Below are 18,629 nucleotides of genomic sequence, written 5' to 3'. Positions count from 1 at the left end.
GTGCACATATGTGCCCTCCCTCTTGAACCTCCCTTCTATCTCCCTCCCCATTCCACCCCTCTAGGTTGACACAGAGCCCCTGTTTGAGTTTCCTGAGCCATACAGCAAATTCCCATTGGCTATCTATTTTATATATGTTAATGTAAGTTTCCATCTATTACAGTGTTTTGCCACAGATTTTTTAAAGAGATTTTATTTTTTAAAGCAGTTTTATATTTGCAGCACAACTGAGAAGGAAGGACAGAAATTCCCTATATACTCCCAGCTCTGACATATATATGTTGTGGTTTTTCAGTCCCTAAGTCATATCTGACTCTTTGCAACCCCATAGAATGCAGCATGCCAGGCTTCCCTGTTCATCACCAGCTCCCAGAGCTTACTCAAACTCATGTCCATCGAGTTAGCGAATCCATTGACCAATCTCACCCTCTGTTGTCCCCTTCTCCTCCTGCCTTCAATCTTTCCCAGCATCAGGATCTTTTCCAGTGAATCAGTTCTTTGCATCAGGTGGCCAAATTACAGGAGCTTCAGCTTCAGGTTCCAATGAATATTCAGGACTGATTTCTTTTAGGATTGAGTGGTTTGATCTCTTTGTTGTCCAAGGGAGTCTCAAGAGTCTTCTCCAACACCACGGTCCAAAAGCATCAATTCTTTGGTGCTCAGCTTTCTTTATGGTCCAACTCTCACATCCACACATAACTACTGGAAAAACCACAGCTTTGACTAGACAGACCTTTGTCAGCAAAGTAATGTCTCTGCTTTTTAATACTGTCTTGATTTGTCATAATTTTTCTTCTAAGGCACAAGCATCTTTCAATTTCATGTATGCAGTCACCAACTGTAGTGATTTTGGATCTCAAGAAAATAAAATCTGTCACTATTTTCATTGTTTCCCCATCTACTTGCCATGAAGTAGTGTGGACTACCGTCTATGGGGCCGCACAGAGTCAGACATGACTGAAGCGACTTAAGCAGCAGCAGCAGCAATGGGACCGGATGCCATGGTCTTCATTTTTTGAATGTTGAGTTTTAAGTATAACCTCTCTCATTATCAACATCCTCCACCAAAGAGATTTGTTTGTTACAAGTGACCTATATTAACACATCAAAAACACCCTCCATCCATAGTTTACATTAGAGTTCACTCTTGGTGGTGTACAACTAATAGATTTGGACAAATGTTATAGTGACTTGAACTCATCATTATCACATCACATAGAGTATTTTCTACAGTCTGCCAAGTCATCCCTCCCTGCCATCCCCACCTTAACACAAACATTTTTGTAGCTCCCACTTGACAAAAAGAAAGCATGTAATATATTTACCTGGAAGTGAAATTGCTGGATCACAGGAAATGCAAGTGTTCAATCTCACAATACAATGCTAGTTTATTTCTCTTCATACTTATACTTTCAACAGAAATCGATTAATTCATCTCTCTAATATCCAAATTTGTCTGACTTCTTAATTGTTATGGAAATTATCATCAATGGGAATAAAAATCATATCAACATATTCAAAATGTTAATTTGTATATTTCTTATTACTAATGAGATTAAGATATTTTCATGTTTTTGTTCTCTTATCATGTTTCCACTTCTGTGAGATGCTGTTTAGTCTTTCTTCTAATTTTCTATTGAGTTTGTCCTTTTCTAATTGATTTTTAAGTGTTACTAATCCTTTGTAAATTACACATATTACAAACATTTCTCAATTTGTGTCTTGTCTTTTCACCATCCCTAGGCTGTCTTTTGTTGAACAGAAGTTTTTAATTAGCAAGTAGTTGAATTTATTCATATCTTAATGGTTAGCATATTTTATCTTTCCCTACCTCAAATTTGAAACAAAAATAAATGTTATTCCTTATTTTTGTCTAAGGTTTCAGAGATTCTCCTTGAATTTTTAAGTCCTCGTCTAGAATTTTTTTGTGTGTATGGTGGAAAGCAAGAATCCACTTTAAAGATCCAATTTATGTGGGCAATTAATTGTTCAATCACCCTATTGAATAGTTTCTTAATTCCACAATGATCTTCAATCCACCTTTGTGATATATCAAGTTGTAAAACACAGTCTATTTCCTAGATCTTTATTTTGTTCTATCAGTCAATATTTTTCAATCCCTGTGCGGATTCCATATTGACTTTATCAATAAAGCCTTATAAAATACTTTAATGTCTGGAAATGCATATCCCTTACTCTTCTTCCTCAGAGTGTTTAGCCATTAGTGTTCTTTTGTTCTTCCAGGTAAATTTTAGAGTTAGCTTGAGATTTATGAAAAGTTCTGTTGGAATTTTGATTGAAATTGAACTGAATTCCAGATAAATTAGAGGACAATTGATGTTTGTATGATTTTGAGCTTTCATATCTGTAAGAACAGTATAGCTCTCCTTTTATTTAGGTCTTTCAGAAAAGAATTGTTTGAACACAGAAACTCATCTTCTTTTTCAGCTTTGTAACTTGGCAGAGTAGTGGCTCAGTTGGTCTGAATTGAGTAATGCTCTAGACCAGCACTATACTCTCCAATACTTACATAATGCAAGCCACAAGTATAATTTAAAATTTTCTGTTAGTCACATTAAGAAAAGAGTAAATAGAGTTGAAAGGTGAATTAACTTATTTTAATATAATATTTGTTTCACCAAATATATATTATAATTTTGACAGGGAAGAAATATAAAAATTATTGAGGTATTTGCATTTTTTTCACACCTTGTCTTCAAAATATGGTGTATGTTTTATACTTAAAACATATCTTAATTAGGACAGACATCACTTCAAGGGCTCAGCAGCCATAGGGGACTAGTGGTTATTTTATTGAAAAGCAAAGCTGTAGAGTTTCACCATATATTATTAAACCCATAATTATCTATATGTGCTTTGGCCCTTGTTTTAATGACAAAATCTTAAACAGTCTTAGAAATCCCTTATGCCAGAGCTCTTCATGAAGCACCCACTCCTGTGATGCTTGTACTTGAAAGAATGTACATTTTCCAATTACTGAGTGCTGAGATTTACATATGTCTGTTCAATCATGCTTGTTGATTATATTGTCCCTCTCACATGTATTTTTGGATATTTTGTCTGCTTGACCTATTAATAATTGAGAGAGATGTATTAAAATAGTACACTATGATAGTGTAGTTATCCTGAAACTGTTTCAGAATTTTTGGTGCTAATTCAACATTTTTCTACAGAAGCACCCTACTTGTCCTTTTGCCTCAGTCCAAAGCATCCAACATCAATTTCAGTCCTCCATTTTGACTTTAACTTTTTAGGGGATTCATTGGTTATGGAAAGTGGGGTATCATGTGATTGAAATTTCCCTTATCTCAGCACCCCAGTCTGCACTACATTAAAAATATGTTTTATTTAGAATAAAATTCTAATTTTATTCAAATCCACTAGGTTTGTAGTAGGAATTTCTTTCAGTATCTAGATATTTTCCAAGGAGTAAACTTCCTTTATTTATATTTGTAAAAATACTTTTGCTTCCACTATTTTTTTCATTTCCAAAAAATTCTGCAAGAAATGGTCTGTCTGTACATTTGTGCAACAATTGTTTTACAAATTGTCTTTTGATTTAGCTTTTATAGTGAAATTTTTCATTTGTTTGCTTTACAAATGTTTTAAATGTACATGTGGCCTAAGCTACTCAGTGTAACTTCTTGTTTTCTGTTTTCTTCTTTGCAAGTATTTTCTTCAACACAAGATTCCACAGATATCTATCAATATTTTCCTAGCATATTTATGTTTTTTCTATTAATTAGGTGAAAAGTGAATGTGAAAGTTGCCCAGTAGTGTCCGACTCTTTGTGACCCCAAGGACTATACAGTCCACGGAATTCTCCAGGCTAGAATACTGGAGTGAGTAGCCTTTCCCTTCTCCAGGGGATCTTCCCAACCCAGGGATCGAAGCCAGGTCTCTGGCATTGCAGGTTGATTCTTTACCAGCTGAGCCATAAGGGAAGCCCTTTTCTATTAATATTTGCCTTTAACTTACCTGAAGTTTATTCTAAAGAAATGATTGTGTAAAAATCTCATTTAATTTTTGGTTCAGAATTTATACAATTTTCCTGAAATCATTAATGGATAATCAATTCTTTCATTGATGATTTGAAATGCCACTTTTATAATAGAATTAAATTATTGTGATTTCTTGGTCATTTTTCTGATTCTGTTATGTCAATAGTTTCTATCTCAGGTTTCAGTTTTTAATGTTTTGAGTTTATAGCAAAGCATAATAGTTATTAGAATAAACACTTCTTTATTGCTTTTATTATTTGTGGATTTTTCTTTCACATTTGTTGTTTCCTCTTATACTTTAAAGGATGTCCTTGGTGGCTAAGACAGTAAAGAAACTGCCTGCAGTGTGGGAGACTAAACATCATTCGATGAAGATAAAAAGATGTGCTAAGGTTATAACTTAAATTTTTAACATTAATTTTTGGATTTTTTTAAATGCTAACATTCCTATTCAAGCAATAGTTTATTGTTCAGTTTACCCAGCTTGTTAGTGTGTCCATTATTGAAATTTTAAACTTATTCTCAAATGGTTCCTATAAAGGAACTATTTATTTATTACTAAAACAAGCAACTTTATCTTTTAAACTTTTTCTTAGTGAAACTGCAAGCATAATTGAATGTAGAGAGAACAGTGTAATAAACATCGTTTATCTATTACCTGGATCAATAATTATCAACCAGCAACTAGGCTCGCTTCATCTATGCTTTCATCCAGGTCCAAATTACCAATTTTATTTTGAAGCAAATTTCAGAAACTGTGCCAATATTTCAGTAAGCGTCACTGAAAGATAAGGACTCATTGTTTTAAACATAATTACAAGACTATTCACAGCTCAGCAATTAACTGTAGTTCCAGGGCAGATCAATTAAACTTTACAAACTACAGTTTCCTCATCTGGAATATGAAAAAAAAGTAGCTTAGGTCTGTAGGCTAAAAAAGTTAGTAATAATTTAAATTATTATATTCTCTTATCATTTGATCTATTGTATGATGGGTTTTATTGACTTTTTTAGGTTTAACTGTCATGCATTTCTAGAATGAAACCTCTCTGGTATATTGACATTTTAATATATTTTTGGAAGCCAGAGGGAAGTACCTTACTTTGTATTTTTGCATTTATTTTATAAATTGAAATGAAATTACTGTCTAAATCTTTAATTCACCTTCTCATCTGTTTAATAGGTTTTACGAGCTCATTGTGTTAATTTTCTTTCTTTCTCTATGCCCTAAAATGGTTCAGCTATTACCAAAATTTACTTGTTACCAACACATCTGAAATATGTTCATGAAAGCATCTGGACTTGACATTTGATGGGGTAACTCTTTTTCAGTTTCTTCACCTGGTTTTATTTCTTTTCTTTGCTAAAGTCAGAGTCCAGGTTATATGCTGCTTTTATAATCTCTTATAGGATATTATGCATTAATATTGTACTTGTTTTATAATTTTTCTGTATGGTCTTTCTTTCCCCTAGAGTGTGAACCTTTCAAAAGTAAGAGCCATTTCTGACACTCGATACCCAACAAACGTTGACCCAGTAAGTGTGTGAATAAATTAATGTATACGTAAAGCACCTAATACACTGACTAATATAGATATCAGTTGCTCTTTTTAATTCACCAAGAAGAAAAAAAAAATTCGGTCATAGGCTCTGGGGATGAAGACCATAATCCCACTGTGCTCTGTAAATCACTCTGTTCTATTGGGGCCTTCACTTATGATAGTGTCTGTTGAGGCAACTGTCCTCCCAGAGTGCCCAGAATATGTTAGTTACCTGTGTTTGAGTTTCTTTTTCTGCAATTCATTCCCTGTACTAGGCTTCTCAAGGAATATAAATGATGAATAATACCATGTACTGCAATTAAAAGAGACAAAATATTTGAAAGGATAAGTGAAAAACAAACTTTCTCAAAATCATAAATTATATGGTAATGCCATCAAGCATTCTTCGTGCAGATAGGAAAAGGATAAGCTCAGCAGGTGATGATGATAAAGCTTATAAACATTCATTTTTAGCCTGTAGGAGACTTGTAGAAATCATAATATGCATGGGACTCAGGGTCTTTGTCTCTTACAATGATAATCTGTTTTATAGAAATTTAGTCAAAACTTAATAACAAAACCGTAAAAAGAAAAACAATTAAAAACCATTAAAAGAATTATAGATATTGAATAACAATAGTGTCAGAGTTTTAAACCATATAAGCGCTGAAGTAAGGGGGAAAAAAAGGTACTTAGTTTTGATCATGAAATTGTAAAATGTTTCAGATTTCTGTTTTAGATCTGAAAATGAATTTATATACACCAGAAGGTTTTGTCAGCTTTATGGCTCAGTGTAAAAATTAATCTTGGACAGGCAGGGCTGTTCCTCAAATTCAACTGTCCTGGAAGGAAAGCAAGTTTTTCTTCAATGAATGAATAGAAACATTTTGCTTCTATTCAATGTCAAAGGCTAGCTCAAGTCCTACACATTTGAAACATGTACGAGTTTGGATGAAGTTCCAGGTACCTCTCTCATATTTTGTTTGGTTTCATTGTGCTTAATGCTCTTTGCTTTTCACAAAATAAATATTTTGAGGTTTGTACTTTTCTGGATTAAATTTCTCTGTCCCAATTTCTAGGAAGTTGGTAGAAAGGATGTAGCCTACTATGTATGCAGAACTATTAAAGTATTTTAAAGCGAAAATAAAAATTTCCTGAAAGCTGTTTTATTTTTAGTGAAGTTTTTACATTGTATGCTTAATCTTTCCACACTTTTTAAAAATTTTTTGTTTGAAACAGCAGTCTGTCTTGCCCCACCCCAACACACATACAATGTGCATATACAAATTTACTGACATCTTTTGACCTCCTGGACATGTTAAAGAGATCCCTGGAAGCCTTATTGCAGAGATTTAATTCAGCTCATCAAATTGTAATCATCTAGTGCACATCTGTTCATGTCAACGTAATAGATATTCTGCAGAACACATAAAACAAAATCTACCGCTTGCTCACTGCAGTGCTAGAGAACAGTGGGATTCTAACAGCAGCCAATATCACATCTCCACTGGGCTTAGCTTTATGTTTCACTCTGAAAGTTTAATAAAATGAAATCTTCTTTCACATTACTCAATCCACCCATTTTTAACAAAACCTATTTTATTTTTCTTCACAAGCATTTACATCTTAAGTCCAAAGATTCAAAATATGTTATACTTTTATATACTTAAAATATATGATAATTTCATTTAAAATATTCTTGGGGTATAGTTGATTTACAGTGCCGTGTTATTCAGGTGTACAGCAAAGTGAATCAGTTTTGCATATACATATGTCCACTCTTTTTTTAGATTCTTTTCTTATATAGGCCATTACAGAGTATTGAGTAGAGTTCCCTGTGCTATAGAGTAGGCTCTTATTAATTATCTTTTTATATATAGTAATGTGTATAATTCAATACCAGGGTTTTCCCAGAGAAAGTGGTAAAGTGTATGCCTGCGATGCAGGAGCCACAGGAGGTGCGAGTTTGATCCCTGGGTTGGGAAGATCCCCTGAAGGAGGGCATGGCAACCCACTCCAGAATTCTTATCTGGAAAATCCCATAGACAGAGGAGCCTGGTGGGCTACAGTCCATGGGGTTGCAAAGAGTAGGACATGACTGAAGTTCCTGAGCACGTATATATCAATAACAATCTTCCAATTTGTCCCTCCCCTTTTTACCCCATGGTAACCATAGCTGTTTTCTATATCTGTTAACTCTACTTCCTGTTTTGTAACTAAGTTTATTTACACCCTTTTTAAGATTTCACATAGAAGTGATACTAAACATGCTAATCACTTAAATCACCATTTCATCCACAACCAGCACTGTGAGGTGTGGATGTCTCCTTTTTTTTGGAGATAAAGTTTTCCTCTTGTCAGTTCCCAATAGCCTTCCTGATATGAAATAGAAATACACAGCTGAAGTCCTTGGTTATATCTTAGGGAAAGAGGAATTAAAGCTAAAGCAGATATCATATAGGTCTGAAACCAGGATTTTTAAAAAACAGCCTTTCACCTGTAATTAGCTTTTCTTCCAATATTGTATTGCTATCAATAATCCTTGTTTTGAGATTTTTTAAATATTAAATTATAAAACCTGCTAATTCACAGATAGTACCAGAATTAGACAAGATGAAATATAATTTTTATCGTAACTGAAAACATCTAAAGATCTTGAAATAGTTATTCTTGTTTTTCAATCATATTTGACTTCACCAATAAGATTATAACATTATCAAGATCGCCCAAAGACCAATTACAGGATTCAACAGTTAAATACCACAATTACAAAGGAATTAACTATAGAAAAGCATATTAATCCTTAGTATCAATTTCACAGGGCCGTTATTAATTTTTGAGGAAAGATCAACATATTCAACTAATCTCTAAAGTCTGGTATTTTTAGGTATCAGGACACAGGTAGCAAAATTATAGACATATGCGTGAGAAATACTGTTGTATCTCAAATTGAAAGGACAGAAAATGAGGACTTCTTGAAATGATGTACAGATTAGTTTCCTAGGAAACCGACTTTGAGACGGAGATTTGCCAAAAGAAGTCCATAGGGGAGCTTTCTGAATTAACATCTGTGGGGAGAGTGAGAGAAACTGGGTTGGGCAGAGGGTGAAACTGGTATACAGTGCAGTCACAGTAAGGGTTTCAGCTAATTTTAGGAGGTGCTCTGGAACCAGGAAGACACTTTAGACCACGAAAGTCAAAAGGCTATTTTGCCAAACATAACTATGCATCTATGCATGTAAAGTCGTCAGTTCAGTTCAGTCGCTCAGTCGTGCCTGACTCTTTGCGACCCCATGAATTGCAGCATGCCAGACCTCCCGGTCCATCACCAACTCCCGGAGTTCACTCAGACTCACGTCCATCGAGTCAGTGATGCCATCCAGCCATCTCATCCTCTGTCGTCCCCTTCTCCTCCTGCCCCCAATCCCTCCCAGCATCAGAGTCTTTTCCAATGAGTCAACTCTTCACATGAGGTAGCCAAAGTCGTGTCCAATTCTTTGCAACCTTATGGACCATTGCTTGCCAGGCTCCTCTATCCATGGGATTTTCCACGCAAGAATACTGGAGAGGGTTTCCATGCCCTCCTCCAGGGGATCTTCCTGACCCAGAGATCAAACCCACAGCTCATGTCTCCTGTGTTGACAACCAGGTTCTTTACCATTAGTGCCACCTGAGAAGCTCGGGACTTAACTATACTGAAACTCATTAGATAATGAGTGACTGTTATAGCATTCATACAGAATTTAGGTTAGGAATCATTGACCAGGTCCCCTAATATTGCAAACTGCTCTGGATTACAATTTGGAATTCACGTGTGTTGCGGTTTTAGAAATTACTTGAAACTGGACTATGTACTTATTATAGTAGTTTAATATAATTTTTTCTCTGTTCACACTGCGGTTTTTTTTTTTATATAATACTTCGGCATATTTCTCTATTTCTCAAGCAAAAATCTTGGAAGTCATTGTTGTTACTTGCTTCTTTCTCGTACCACATTTCAGATACTTTTACGTTCAAAGCCTGTCAAATGTAACTCCAAAATCTCTCTTGGATTCCCTTTTCTTTGTCCCTGGTAGCTACTTCTTTAATTCAAGTCATTAACTTTTCTTGCCTAGGTTACTGAAATAATCTCCTCAAGGTTTCCTAGATTTGTATCTTCCTGGATATACACAGTGTCTGATTATCATGGTAGTTCCCCCAGCTGGAGGTTTTGAAAACAAAATAAAACTCTTTTTATAGAGGTTTTAGAAAAAACTCCCTTCTGACGTGGCATTTAGTATCTTTACACATGCTCTTTTTCATAGCTCTTAGGTGGCAAAGAAAATGATCATATGTAAATCTAGCAGTCCATGGGGTGGCAAAGAGTTGGACACAACTTTGTGACTGAATTGATGTATGTATAAATATATAACATCTATAAAATAAGTTTAGTATAGCAAAAAAAGAAAACAGTTTAAGATATTCTGACACCCAGTTCACTATTGTACTAACTGCCATTAGGAACCAATAACAAGCCAAAAAAACACAAGGAATCCTGAGGTTTATATCTTTTCAGGGGATGTAGAATCATCGAAAACAACACTACTCTCAGTCACTGCTGGAGCTTAGAACAGAATTCACCTGAATGATCTTAAATTTGTTGAGGTAGTCTCTGTGAATTTGCTATGAAAAGACTGGGGGAAAGAGTCCAAAATAGAAAAGCAGACTCAAATTCTATAGCTAGATCTAGAGGACAGTCTGGCATGTGCTCTATGTTCCCAGACCAGGTTCCTATTCTGTTACTTCCCTTCTCTTGTTCCATCTACAGTGTGTTTCCTGATGTTGAATACCCTCCAATTCAGAGAATAAACTCTTTTCCTCTTTCACAGAATATTTCTAAATTATTTTCATTCAGAAGTGAAGTTCTTTTTGTTTTTCTATGAGTTTAATAATACAATGATTTTTTTCCCACAGATTCCAACATATACTCAAATAAAATAAGACTGAAATTGTTTATCAGAGGATATCTACTATAGATGTACTGATTTCTAATACATTCTACATCACTCATAATGATAATGATAATAATATAGTTATATTGCTTATTATATATACTAAGTAGTTTTTATGCTTAGCAATTTAGGTAATCATCAAAAAACATATGAATGAAATATTATTTTTATTTCTGAAGATGCAGTGTGTGAAATATTATTATGCCCAATTTATTGATGAGGAACTTGAAGTATAGAAAACTTAAGCAACTTAATCAAAATCACTCAGCTAGAAAGTAGTGACGTCTAAATTGAATCCAGACAGCTTGAGCTCCAGAATGAGTGCTTTGAACACTTCCATCCTGCTGCCTGTGACTGAGAGGGACTATCTTCCTATCTCATCAGGCACAAAAATTACAATAAATCAGGTCAAAACTCTAACCTTAGCCCAAATCTTAAGCAAGCACTAATCCTAATTCTTGATCACAATTTTTTTTTTTTTCAAAAACGTTTGCTAGCAACTCAACATTGCTCCCTCTAAATCATCAGAAACTCTCCACTCCTATTCTTGCCATTTCACATGAGGGCATCAGTCTTACATATCCATAGGTCAACCACTGCACGAATGAATGTGCATCAAACTGCCAGTAGCTTTATTCATTGCCACCATTTATTAAAACACTTTTCATGCAAGTCCAATAGCATAGTTAACATCACTTAAACCACAGAGCAGAAAAAAGTTTATGTAAATGCACACAGCTGATATGAAAGTCCATTGATTTCCTGGGGTTACATATAATGAATTCTCATCACAAATTTTATGTTCCTGAGTTAATGAAAAGAGACTAATAGTAATGACCAGGGTCAGGGACAACACTGGGAAGAATTGCATACAGAATATTACAACATAATAATATTTTGACAACCCAATCAAGGAAGCAAAGTCAATCACCCAATGTATTGCCTTAAGATGGCACTTATTCCAGATCATATAGATTTGGAAAGAACATCAACTTCTTGTCTATTATTCTTCTAAGAAAAAAGTATGAATAGGATAAGAAAGAAAGACTGGGCATGAAACAAGCATCAATCAGAAGAAAAAAATAAATAAATAAAAGTAATTGGGAAAACTGGTTACTCTCCCATTTTGGTATCCAGTCTGACCTAATGGAAATGTGGTTAGATGTGTGGGGAAATTACACAAGCATAGTATGGCCAGGAGTATAAGATTACTATCCAGAATAGCTCAGTTTGATTTTTAGTTACCTCTGCTTCATGTAAAACTGAAAGCTTACAGTAATGCCCTATACCTCAGTAGTTACGTGTGTATATTATTTATGCATTTATATTATATAATGTATTAACTAATATCAAGTGCTCAATGCCATGACAAGAAAATAGGAATCTTTAAAAAAATCAATGCTAATTGAATTCAATTTCTTTTGGTCCTTAGGGATATTAATAGAGTCATTCTATAATAAAAAAATAAAGTTAAAACATCTTATATATTTGTAGAGCCCTAACTATTATTTGTATTTTCTATTAAGATAATTGAACTGTGTGAGATGTTATGGAGTGTAAACCATAGTGTTCAGGGTCAAATCAGGAGACAGGAACTGCAGAGTAATTTGAATAATAAATGCTTAATATAAAAGATTATTAACTAGCAACAAGGGGATAAAATGAAACTAAAGAGTACAGGAACAGCAGATACAGGGATCAACCTCTGCTCCATAAGACTGAAGTAGAGTACCAATTTGGGAGGGAGAGGCAGTTTCAAAGAAGGATTCCACCCCAAGGCTGAGTTTCAGACCTTGTTGTAGCAGATATAACTGTAGCCCACTTGTTCATAGAGTAATTCATTAAGATGCCACAAGCTAATATCTGCACACATGAAGCTACTCAATGGAGTGCTGGGAAAAAACAACCACAACAACAACAACAAAAAATTCACCTAGAAGCTACCTGGGGAGGACCTACTGAAATTACCAGTGTATTGTCTTGGACATCTGCATTTTTCATCAGGAACAGCCTGCATGTCCATGGAACGCCCCAGGAAGCTGCTCATTGGGGAAAACGTGTTAATTCTTTGGGAGTGAATACCACTAAATGTCTGCCTTTACCTATCTTTTCCGTCTGTCTATGTTGTAGCCAAATGTTGCATAGCAAGACAAAAAGAAGATACAGTCGGACAAAGAAGAGGAGCCCCTTAACCTGTGCTGTGTCTCCATGAAAATTTAACTAAGTTAATTTAAAATTTAACTAATTCAAACATTTAAATTAAACTGAGGAGAAATGTTTAAAAGGTCTATCTTAAGTATCACAAGTAGGGAAATAAAGAGCAGAGTTTGAGCTGAGAGACACTAACTGTATACAAATGTATACATATCCATATCCTGGGGAAATGGGATATTGTTTATTGTTTGTTGGCCCTTGTAATTCAATATCGAGAATTTAAAAAGGGCTGATATTCATTTAAGAAATAGAATGAAGAGTGAAAGTGAAAGTCCCGAAGAAACTAACACAACATTGTAAATCAACTATACTTCAACATGTGCTGTGTGTGCTAAGTCACTCCAGTCGCATTTCACTCTTTGCCATGGACAGGCTCCCCTGTCCATGGGATCCTCCAGACAAGAATAGTGGAGTGGGTTGCCATTCCCTTCTCTATGGGATCTTCCTGACCCAGGGATTGAACTTGGGTCTCCTGCATGGCAGGTAGACTGTTTACCGTCTGAGCCATCAGGGAAGCTAGAATAATACCATTTATGTTTAGACATCATGTACCATGTAGAGATTATGAGCAGGTGCCCAGCTACTGCCAGTTGCCTTCAGAGGTTAAAAACTGCAAGTATTGCTGGAGACAGCTGCTTCTTCTCTACAAGTTAAATCTGCAGGAAGCATCTACCTTTCATGCTTGCTTCTATGTAGTGTACTCAGTGGTTCAGTCATGTCAAACTCTTTGAGACCCTATGGACTGTAGCCCACCAGACTCCTCTGTCCATGGAATTTTCTAGGCAAGAATAGTTGAGCAGGTTGCCATTTTCTACTCTAGGGCATCTTCCCTGTCCAAGAATCGAACCTGTGTCTCTTGCATCTCCTGCATTAGCAGATGGACTCTTTACCACTGTGCCACCTGGGAAGCCCAGCCTCTAAATAGATGAAAAGCTATAAATCCTCAAGAGTGGAGGGAGAGAAATAGTGTCATTGATTTGACTTCTGGAGGAGTGATCAATTGAGAATAAGAGACTGTTTGGTGTCAACAGGCACTGCACATGTGGGGCCTTTTCCTCGGCCAAAAAGTACCCTCAGTGATATATGCATCAGGTAAACTCTCTCATCTTGCAAGTGCATGAATATATTGGCATGACTAATGTGGAGACCAATGAGCAATACATAGTAAAAATGAGGATGCACTATCCCATTGTTTGCTTAAATCTCAGAGAAACCTTACATATATATATATATATATATATATATATATATATATATATATATATATATATATTTAAAGATATGTACAAGAAAGTATATAATAATGTTCTTATGGTAAAAAAATGACATTAACATAAATGCTCATCGATAGTAAAATAGATGAATAAATTGCTGTATTCTCAGACAGTGAAATATTAATAGTATAGTGTGTCAGGAACAAATTAACTAAACCCATTCATGTCAGTAGAAATGAACAGTTATCTTTAAAGAAAAAAATGTAAGTTGCAAAATAACATATATAACATTTATATAAAGTTCAAAGTAATACACATACATGGGCTTCACGGGTGTCTCAGTGGTAAAGAAGCAGCCTTCAATGCAGGAGACACAGATTTAATCCCATGATCAGGAAGATTCCTTTGAGAAGGAAATGGCAACCCATTCCAGTATTCTTGATTGGGAAATCCCATGGACAGAGGAGTCTGGTGAGCTACAGTCCATGGGGCATAAAGGAGTCAGACTTGATTTGCAACTAAAAGACAACAATACATATACACGAATGTATATATACACAGTTCAGGACTCTATGGATCAATAATAAATGTAAAAAAATAGATATAAATGTTACACACAAATTTCAATAAATGGGTGCCTCTGGGAATGGAGAGAGAATGATATCAAGAATTCATAGTAATCTTTAACTTCTTATGTAGAATTTTGTATCTTCAGCTAGAGGTATATGCACTGACATTCAGTCAATGATTATTTTAATTATACACACCTTTGAAAACTTTATACTATATTTTTTAATTGAGAACATTTTACTCCAGTGTATGGTCATATATTGGTTACTATATATATAATACGCTATATATATCATATATACATCTGGTATTTATATAATATACTATATATACTGGCTACTAGAGTGTTTTAGAAAATCATGATGGAGGAATATCTTTACCCTTTCTCCTTTATCACATCTTCTATGATTATGTGCTTAGACGTCACTTACATAAGGGAAGAACAGGAAATTTGGAGAAACTTCATAGTAGAGAAACATTTCCATGTTACAGATGGGAGGTTAAGAGTCAATAATAAAATGAGAGTCTAGAATACAATCCCCAGGGAACCATGGAAGCACTTCAGAAATTAGATTAAAGGCCCAGCACTTCCTTCCTTCCAGATCTTTTTCATGGTATGACATTAAGATCTCAGTAACTCTAGTTGCAAAACTTTACTGAACAAATAGATTTTATTACAGTGAATTGCATCAGTACAGGAACTCAATATAGATTTTATAGCATCTGTAGCCATGAGTCAGATATTATAGCAACTATGAACTCTTCAAGAAAAGTTTTAGTATAAGATGTATAGATAGATGGGTAGATTTGTGGATGGTTGAAAATGTAGTGTAGTTAAGATATAGCTCAGAATATCGAGATATAGAGAAAAGTTTATATATAAGTACCTTCCTTATATTTTAGTTGTTAAAAACCAAAGTACAAATTTCATAAAACATATTCCATATGCAAAGTAATCCTATTTAGTAAAAAATACTTGCATTGTAGTATCATTTGTAGTTCAAACGACTGCTGCTGCTAAGTCACTTCAGTCGTGTCCAACTCTGTGTGACCCCATGGACGGCAGGCCACCAGGCTACCGCATCCCTGGGATTCTCCAGGCAAGAACACTGGAGTGGGTTGCCATTTCTTTCTCCAATGCATGAAAGTGAAAAGTGAAAGTGAAGTCGCTCAGTCATGTCGACTCTTTGCAACCCATGGACTGCAGCCTACCAGGCTCCTCTGTCCATGGGATTGGCCAGGCAAGAGTACTAGTTCAAATTAATTCCTTCCTTTTTTAAAATGAGAAGGAACAGATATCTCAGTAGATAAAATAACACACATACCTAAAGGGACTTAAATTTATGCAGCAACCTAAATTTATTCCTTAGCATTCTATCTTGAAGACACAGAGTTGTTTTTTAATAACTCTAAAACAGTGGTGTTTGGGAAAATTAGTCTGAGGGAAAGTAACAAAAGTAAACAATATATGTGTCTATTTACACATATGGTTACACACAATATTTTTATATATTTAATATTATAAAAGTATAAAATTATGCTTTTATATAAAAGTATATTTTATTATTAAAGTATAATATTATAAAAATATACATATATATACTTTTATAGTCAGGGTAGGGCAGGGAATGTAAGAGATAGAGGATTTTGGTTTGCCAGGAGGGAAAAACAAAGATATTAAGGTTGTATCTTTAAGTTACATCAGGATAATATATGTGTAGTCAGTGACATGATGGTAAACAGGTATGGAATTCTCAGGAATATTACATTATAGAGATAAAGGAAGAGGAAGCCTCAAGGTGACAGAGGAGTAGGAGAAAGAAATAGGAGAACAAATAAATAGGAGAACAAACACACAAGCATAGGCTGCAGAAACCCAGAGGCACAAGTATAAAGACGACAGGAGTGACCCAGGAGGTAAATGCTCCAGATAGTGTTATAATGACTCAGAATTGTCAAGTGAATTTTCAAGTGCATTCACGTGACCTTAACAAGACACATTGCAGACAGAGCCTAGGAGACAAAAGCTGGATTTTGGCAGATTGAGATGTGGTGGGTGGAAAGGTAAAATGGTGGGAGTAGTAGCAAATGTGGTCAATTCTTATAAGTGATTTATTAATAGCCGTGAAGGGAAGGTAGCAGGAAAATATGCTTTCTTTTCAAGATTAAAGAAGTTACAAATGCTGACGATTAGAACCACTTTTATTTTTTGAACCTGTATACATGATATTCATGTAGATTTTAGAATTTTAGAATAATTTTAAGAGTTGAAAGGAATCTTAAATGTAAATTAAAATCTTGCCCAATATGAGCATCCTTCCTATACAGGCCACCTTAGAAGATCACCCGGACTCTGCTTGGACACTTGCATGGTAGGGAATTCACTACTTCGTAAAAGCTCTAGTTGCATTACTACACACCTCTGCCACTTCAAAAGTGCCTTCTTAAAATGGCACCACATATACAATGGACATGAACATGGGCAAACTCTGGGAGATGGTGAGGGACAGGGAAGCCTGGCGAGCGGCAGTCCGTGGGGTGGCAAAGAGTTGAACACGACTTGGAAACTGAACAACAACTAATAAAACAACACAAGCGTGCTTTGCTCTGAGATGGAGAAGGCTTAGCCTTCTGGCATCACGTGTAGATATAACACTGCGTGTCTTTAGTTTTTCATCTGTCAACCCTTCCCATCATTCAGGTTGTTCTCCTGTGGGTGAATTCTAGTTTATGAATTTCCACTTACAAGAGTAGTACATCCAATTAAATCATTAAAAGCAACTTTTCAACTGTTAAAAAAAAAAACCAAAAATTTGATTTTTAAAGGTACTCATTGCTTTAAAACCTCTGTGTAGCACTCCTAAAGGTAAACTACGTCATGCCTGCAGATATGTGTTACTCATCTGATCTGACAAAATGCCATTCAGGCTACAGAATTTGCATTTGTTTTACTAACACTATCAATGTCAAACCTTGTTGGTGGGCATCTCAAACCTCCTTCACTGCTCGCCTAGTGACCAGGATTGATTTCCATAATATTCAAGGCTATACATGAGAGTGGGCTGAGAATAACATAGTCTATCCTTTGTGTTATTTTTTTAGTGTTTGCTATTATACTGATACTGCTTGATTTCTTAAGGCTTGTCTTCCTTACTTTTAACCAAAGTAAAATTTGGGTATATACTTTCTTAACAAATGAAACACTAATGATTGCTCAAGAGGTAAAATTGAGTAAGCAAGAAAAACTTAGCTATATATTAAGGTAGAGTCAAACCAAAATAAAAACAACTATCTTCTGCTATGAAATTCAGGCAAACTTGACAGGCTTAGAGCAAAAATAGAAGGAATTCTGGAGATGAATATTTTTCCCTTAAGACATTAAATTTATGGCCTAGAGATAAAATACAGCATTAGAAAATGTAATAAGAGGAAGAAGGAAAATCTTGGGCTGATTTCCAAATAGTATAAGAAAGGAGAAAAAAAATCACAAAAAAAAGTGGGAGGACTGTATCCACTTAGAGTCTCAGGGACTTTACCCAGCAACCTTCACCCAACCACCATTCCACCCCTACACAACCTCATGATCAGGTTATTCAGCAAGGTAAAGAGAAGAAATTTTGCACAAAGTGTGTAGCAGATGTGGGTGGGAGAAATGCTGGCACAACAATTAATGTTGTTGGCAAAACATTTAATTTTGTTTATATCCATTACAAATAATATCACCACATTCTTTTCAAACAAATTGAACTTTATATATTGTGTACTAATTCAATATTTGTTGGTCAACAAGCTCATTCATTTTTGTATCTATTTATTAAGCATATACAAGTTTAACAAGCATTTGGGGGAATATCTATTTTTACTAGTGATCTCTAACAATATGTGGATGTAACACGTGTCTCGTATGTTTCCTGCATTGGCAGGTGGGTTTTTACCACTAGTGCCACTTATTGTATAGAACATTTAAAGATTTGAAAGAATTTCAGTAATCATTAAACCACCAATTTTGTCTAAGACAGTAAATTGTCTGAGAATTAAATAAAGGACACAATTCAAGATGTCTAGAGTATAGGATAA

The sequence above is a fragment of the Bos mutus genome, chromosome 11, assembly GCF_027580195.1.
Source record: "Bos mutus isolate GX-2022 chromosome 11, NWIPB_WYAK_1.1, whole genome shotgun sequence".
Lineage (NCBI taxonomy): Eukaryota > Metazoa > Chordata > Mammalia > Artiodactyla > Bovidae > Bos > Bos mutus.
The sequence above is the reverse complement of the archived record's forward strand: the minus strand, read 5'-3'. Positions refer to the sequence as shown.